The following is a 6,673-nucleotide window of genomic DNA, read 5'->3' as shown; positions in this document are numbered from 1 at the left end:
ATGTACAGAAAATCTGCTTGAAAGACTTGACAATCTCTGATTACAAAAGTGTATCACACAATTTGCATGCTAATCTCATACCCTGAAACTTCAGCATCAAATTCTTTTCAAAGACTTTAAGGCTTCCTGTTCCAAACACATTGTTTGGATAGTGTAGTTTTAAAATTCTGATGCAAATTTTCAAGCAAAAACAAATGTTTCAAATAAATTATTGATTTTTTTACCATTTCAGTAAAAATACATCTTCTGGTCAAAGACGATCAGATTTGATTAAATAAAGGCAGTTTGATAATTATATTTAACTTACACAATCTATGGTATATGTATCAGTTGCCTTATCATGTCAACGATAGCGTGGTATCTCACTGCAGTTTTTCCGGAATAAGATATTGCAGTTATGGATTGGGGATGTTTGCCGAAAGTTTGTATACCTTTAGGTGGGTACAGGTCTAAGATTACCAAGGGTTCGGTGACAAGGCTTGTAGTGTTATCAGCACTACAGGGCAGAAAAAAAGACTACCTAGGTCAGTGATAATTTGCCACTGACCTACAACAGCACCCACAGTGGGAAACACAGCACCTAGGAAATCAGACAGCCCATTGAGAATTTGGCATATCCGTGGCGAATTTGTCATCACAGTACTTTATGCTTTGATGGTACTAGAAAATGTCTGTTCAATGTAAATAATAGGATAGCAAATTTTTTTTTAAAAAGTAAGCCAACTTCTTGATTCTGCTAAAAGGCCTTTCTTTTATGGAAGAGGTAATGAAAATCACACCACAGTTAAAATACTCAACGTTGTGGATATTTCTCATTTTATGTTACACGGCGAGGTACTTACAGCAAGTGCTCTGTGCCTGCGACAGGACACCTGTACTGACTATCCATTTGCGGATTCTATCACTACTTTGACTAGCTACATGTATATATGGTGTGATTTTCCTTTGATCTGTAAATTTAAAAGTAATTTTTGATATCGTGCATGCAACTAACATACAGGAACGTATGAACAAACCATTGAGCATGTATTTTGGTTTGAGTTAAAATAATAGGCTTTTCTGGGAACCAAGTTGATGCATTGGTAAATTGATAATTATGATACTAGAAGTGTCACCAAACCTTTGGGATATAGATTTTACTGTCCAAGACGAAATATCAAGTGTGAGAAATCTAGAAGAAAATCAACAGACAGCAATCTGATTTTATAACAGTGTAATAGAAACACAGGAATTTAATTCAGGTGTGTATTTTCCTTGTACCAGACCAATGGCAGTTATGTGTTCCTGCCTGGACATTCCAGTGGAGTCACATTTACTTGAATATTTAGAAATAGTAAGGGCATGTCCAAACAGGGCGCATTCACTTGCATATTCTGGTAACCCTGCACTTGTAATCACCATTGAATCAGGTTTTCTTAATGACTCCACTGTTTCCCTTTGATACTTAATACAACTTTTGTGCTTAGATCTGGAAAGTCAAGCACCAATGGGAACTATTTTGAAGAAACGTAATGAATATTACTACATGACAAAATCTGAGTAGTATCAGTACTTGTGTTTTGGTGTCACTCACGGCCCTGAAGAAACCATACAGTACACTGCAGAAACTAACTCACTTCTGCGCAGACTCAAAGGTAACGCATTCAATCGCTGGGGAAATCTGGCCTGGGCTGCCAAATTCCCAATAGGTTTGTACGAAATAGAAGAGACACATGAGAAACTATTATAAATGAGTTTATTTTTCTAAAATTCACCAACTTGAACCAAGTCTATGTATGGATACTATACTACGACAAAATGGACTTTAATTACCATGGTTTGCTAAAAATGAACGGATGATCATAGGCTAACATTATTTGCCTGAACCTTCTGAGAGCAAACATTAATTTTTGTCACGGACATTCAATATAACCCTTACCCAGTCGATTTTTTTCCAGATTTTTCCAAAAATTGTAATCAAAAACTGTTGCCAATGAAAAGGGATGTCCATTTGTCTAAAAATATAAAAAAAATCTACAGAAAAAAAAATCATAAAAATGTGCAGTAAATTTTGGTGGGAAATATTACAGCACTCAAATGGTTACAAGATGGAGTGCATATGTGAAACAACTTCACCTGACTACAACTACACAATTTTATAATTCTTACTACCACATGAATACAGTATAGACCTGGAAAACTTATACAGACACCAACGTCATAACTTATTTTAAATAATTCAACAATATTCCGCGTACTGAAACACAGCAATTAGTCTGTGGGAAAGCCCTTGTTCAGAAGTCACATATATAATTTGAGTTCAAAACAATTGCTAGATCCAAAACTACACTATTGTACACTGTCGGCTGAAATTTAGTTTGTCTTGACGATAACATATGCATAGTGGAGCCGACAGGCATCGTTTTTACCTATTTATTTTCTTTGCTGCTAAAAGAGAGGGTCAAAACAAATCAAAGACTGCACTTACAAATCTTGCAGAGCCAGAGACAAAAATGGCCTGGCTAAAGCTCTGTTAGACAATGAAAATAGGAGGCCTCCATTAATGCCGTCCCCTTTTTATGCATTAACTCAGTAACTGGTATTAGTGTCTTGAACATGCCCCCAAGGAGTTCAACCTAATACAAACAGCCAACATGGCTTCCACGCATTTTCCAGGGTAAATTATATTTCTAACCCACAGCTTTCCTAGGGATCACTTTGAAGTATTACACTTCTGCGGTTTGAAAAGTGCAGCCTTCTTGCGCGTTTGAAAAACGGTATTACAGAGCCGCATCGGATAAAAAACACGGAGCATCTTAGCATATGTGGGACAGCTCTGGGCAATGTATGCAGCGACTCAACAATGTACTTGCCGGGTATTGAAACTGATTCGACCATGTGTAAACAAATGCAGAGACCGTATTCAAACAGTGAATAGAGCCCATGAATACAAAGACGCCGTAATTGGAAGCTGCAGTACGCAAACAAAAATGCCAAGCTGGGGCCAAAAAACTTGTTACCATTCACTGTGTCTGTATGCTAATCACTCCGAGCTCTGGGACTTTGGGAAAGGGGGGGGGGGGGGGGGGGGTGGGGGGGGGTGGGGGGGGGGGGGGGGGGGGGGGGGGGGGGGGGGGGGGGGGGGGGGGGGGGGGGGGGGGGGGGGGGGGGGAGCTGTGTTGGCCCTCGAGCCACATTTGGAGGCTGGGTCGGCTGGCTTGCAACAAGTGCCAAAATGAAAAGCCACTTGGACAGAGAGAAAAGCGCTGTGATGGAAATCCGCATTACATCTACAAGGGCGGTTACCGATAATGGTTTTTTTCTTTCTAAAACCCCAGCTGTTTGGAAATCAGCCTTACTGATAGCCAGGGGAGTGAAGTCTGACACATTATGTAATGGGGGAAAACAGCTAAACTGCTTGTTGACAGCTAATGCAATCTTGAACATGACAATACTGGGAGAAACAATAGCACTGGCAAATGAAGACATGACCACTTAACAACCGGCAAACAATCAAGGCTCATTTATTCACACTGTATTTGTTTCCCAATCAAACATGCAAAAAAACTTCCCATGATTCAACAGTACCAATATGAACACTTTAAAGTGACATACGTGCTGCCTTTAACAATATGGCAGTAGATATCGTTCAGACCCAGGCATGTTTATAGATTACTGGTCTTATTTGCATCCTTATTATCCTGCCATGTTGATTAATGGAGCATCATTCCACCCAAGGTTCTAGCTACGATGGTCCACATGACTGCCAACTAAATTTGAAAAACCCAATTTGCATGAATTATCTTGATTGTACCAGTCTGAGAACTTTTTTCATTCTGTAGGTATCAACACAGAGCGGAAGTGTTCTATACTGATATATTATCATGTTTTACTACGTGGTCTAACACATTCATGTACAGAAACCTAGTATCACACAAAAATGACCAAAATGATAATAAAAGATAGCACAGGTGTCCAGTCTGGAATCTATCCAGTGCTCGCCATAACTCTGCAGAGCTAAAATAGACTATGCAGATTCTAGACCAATTTTTTGTTCAATGCAATGTACATCCTCTGAGGATTGCTAGTGATCTCTAAAAGTGACCCTTAAATATATTTTGAATCTCAAAATTTGAGGTGTTGTAAATTCACCAAAGAATGCTAACTGTAACACCAAAATCCCCCTGGTACTTCGAGTGCACAGAAGATTTGACACTGATGTCTAAGTTTGGAAAGCAAAAATATTCAAATTCTCATGGATTGACACAAGGTGATGTGAGACAGAATATGCAAAGAGCATACCTGGCACAAATGGCTTTTTTTCGGCTAGGTACAAGTAGAAAGATGTCAGTCTAATTTATATCGACTTGAAATGTGTTCGCCTCCAAAATTTCCTGAATTTTCCATTCCTTGTAAATTAAGATTTCACTGGAGGTATTACTCTGAGAAAGGTATTGTTTCGGTATCAGACTGCTCTTTTGGGAGTCTTGCCCACGGTATGATCAAGCCATTCTTTGAGTCCCTGACAAACACTGCTTAAATCCCACGCCTCTGGGTTGAAGTAAAATACTTAATGCTGATGCCTGTGGGTGGGGAGGGGGGGGGGGCACAATGGAAAAGCTGATAATGCTCCTTGGAGTCTGGGAAACAACGCTGCTTTCTTAGTTGTATCTGTCGGGCTGGAAACTGGACAGCGATGGTGCAGATGTTGTGGCTTGGGGATAGGGATCTTAACTGGTACAGAAGATAGTCCCAGGAGGTTGAGGAGAATCCCACAGATGGATATGTACATGTAGCTGTCTGGTGTTTGAAATTTACATGCTACATACAAATATTCCTTGTGATACCTGTATATGGCAGAGCTATAGAGAAATCATCACACTGCCTCCACACCTTTCATTGTTAACTGCAGGATGGGTGATCTGAATGGAACAGGGCTAGCAGAGCGACTCAAACTCTCTATGAGCGGTGTTCGGAACACTGCATGTCAAGAGATCAAGCTGCCGTGGACAACAGAAGAAAACACTCGATGGGTGTTAAAAGCATGCAGAATACCTGTACCTTTGAGAATTCTATTTCATCACAGAGAATATCGGTCCAATATGGAGTGTTTTCTTCCAGAGAAATGGGAATAAGGTTACAAACAATACGCCTTTGATTTTAAAGATGAATTGTCATCTGAAGCAGTACTGAAATGGGGAAAATGCTTGCATCTTCCAGGAAAAATTTACAATTGATATTTGATAGATTAACGATAAATAATCAGTACATTCCAACCATTTCTCAAAAGCATGTGTCATACTTTATGTACCAAAAATTAAGTTACGTTACTCTTCAATGATGCAGTGCCAGTGGGATATTTGCTTCAAAACTGGTGATATGATCACTAGCAGTGAAAAGTGGTTGTCTTTTCAAACATTAGGCCAGACTGATGAAAACTGGTTCTCTGTATTGCACAGTACAAATCAAACATTTTATCTTAGGGAGCATGTTTGTATTTATTCACCATAAAGGCACCCTCAGACAAGTGGTGATTTCTACTATGATGTCGTAGGTTCATTGTTCTTCAGGTATGCCTCATTTTACCTGGAGACAGTAACTGCTTTACTTTGGAATTAAATTCCTCCTTATAAAACTAATTTTCATAACGTCAAATTGCACACGCTGTACAACTGCTGACTGTCTTACAATTTCTAAGGAACATGTCTGGAACATGTCACGTTTTTACTTCACCGTAAATATGCCAAGCGCACGACGTACACGTCCATCTTTGAAACCAGCTATTACATGTAAAAGCTCTGTAACAATGCTAACATGACTTTTGAACTGCCGAAACTTAATGTGACATACCAATGCAGAGTGGCTTCCAAGTCTTTGTATCTGAGACAGTTTTCATGGCATTCTCCTTTGGCGGTGAACACCGTCCATTATCAAACACTATCCATTATCGAAAAAAGCAAAAAAAAGATCCTGGATACAAAAGAATTGACACACAGCGACACTCTGTCGTTTGGATTTTAATATTACTGTTCTATAAAACATAGGGAAGCACATAACAACAAAGCTAGACTCCTAAAATATGTAATACATGTGGTGTCTTTGCACAAGAAACTGATACAAATCTTTGCAGTTTCATTTGCCTATTCAGAGGAAACCAAGAGCCAATATTACAATTTCATGACTTAGAATGTACAATTTATTACTGATGTTATCCTTCAAATCAGTAGATTATGCATATCAAAGTCAAGATCTACTTCTAATTTTTGTTGTATACATTTCATAGGAGAAATCAGATTTTAACATAATTTGATGGAAACTGTCTTGTTCAACACTGTGTAGGAATGTATTTGTGGTCAGTTGCAGTCTATGGTACATATAATCTGCCTTATCCATGTTCTGCAAATTCATTTTATTCAAAATCATCCCGCCCCTCAAAGAATCTTCATATGTGCTGGGTTAATGATGAAAAATTTGTTAATTATAAATTAGTGTCAATTTACGTTTCAGTGAATGGACACACACCAAAACAGTTATGTTAATTAATATTTACTCAAAATATTCTTTAACAAAACCATTCATATGTACTGATATATCCTACTAGAGCAAAAGTTAGTTTGCTCCGACTGTCGTTCGCCAACAAGGAGACAAGCACTCCTGACAGGCCTAATATTTTTCACCAAGAAAGAATTCTATG

Source organism: Ptychodera flava, chromosome 8 (assembly GCF_041260155.1).
Source record: "Ptychodera flava strain L36383 chromosome 8, AS_Pfla_20210202, whole genome shotgun sequence".
In the NCBI taxonomy this organism is placed as follows: Eukaryota; Metazoa; Hemichordata; class Enteropneusta; family Ptychoderidae; genus Ptychodera; species Ptychodera flava.
This window is presented reverse-complemented; position numbering follows the sequence as displayed.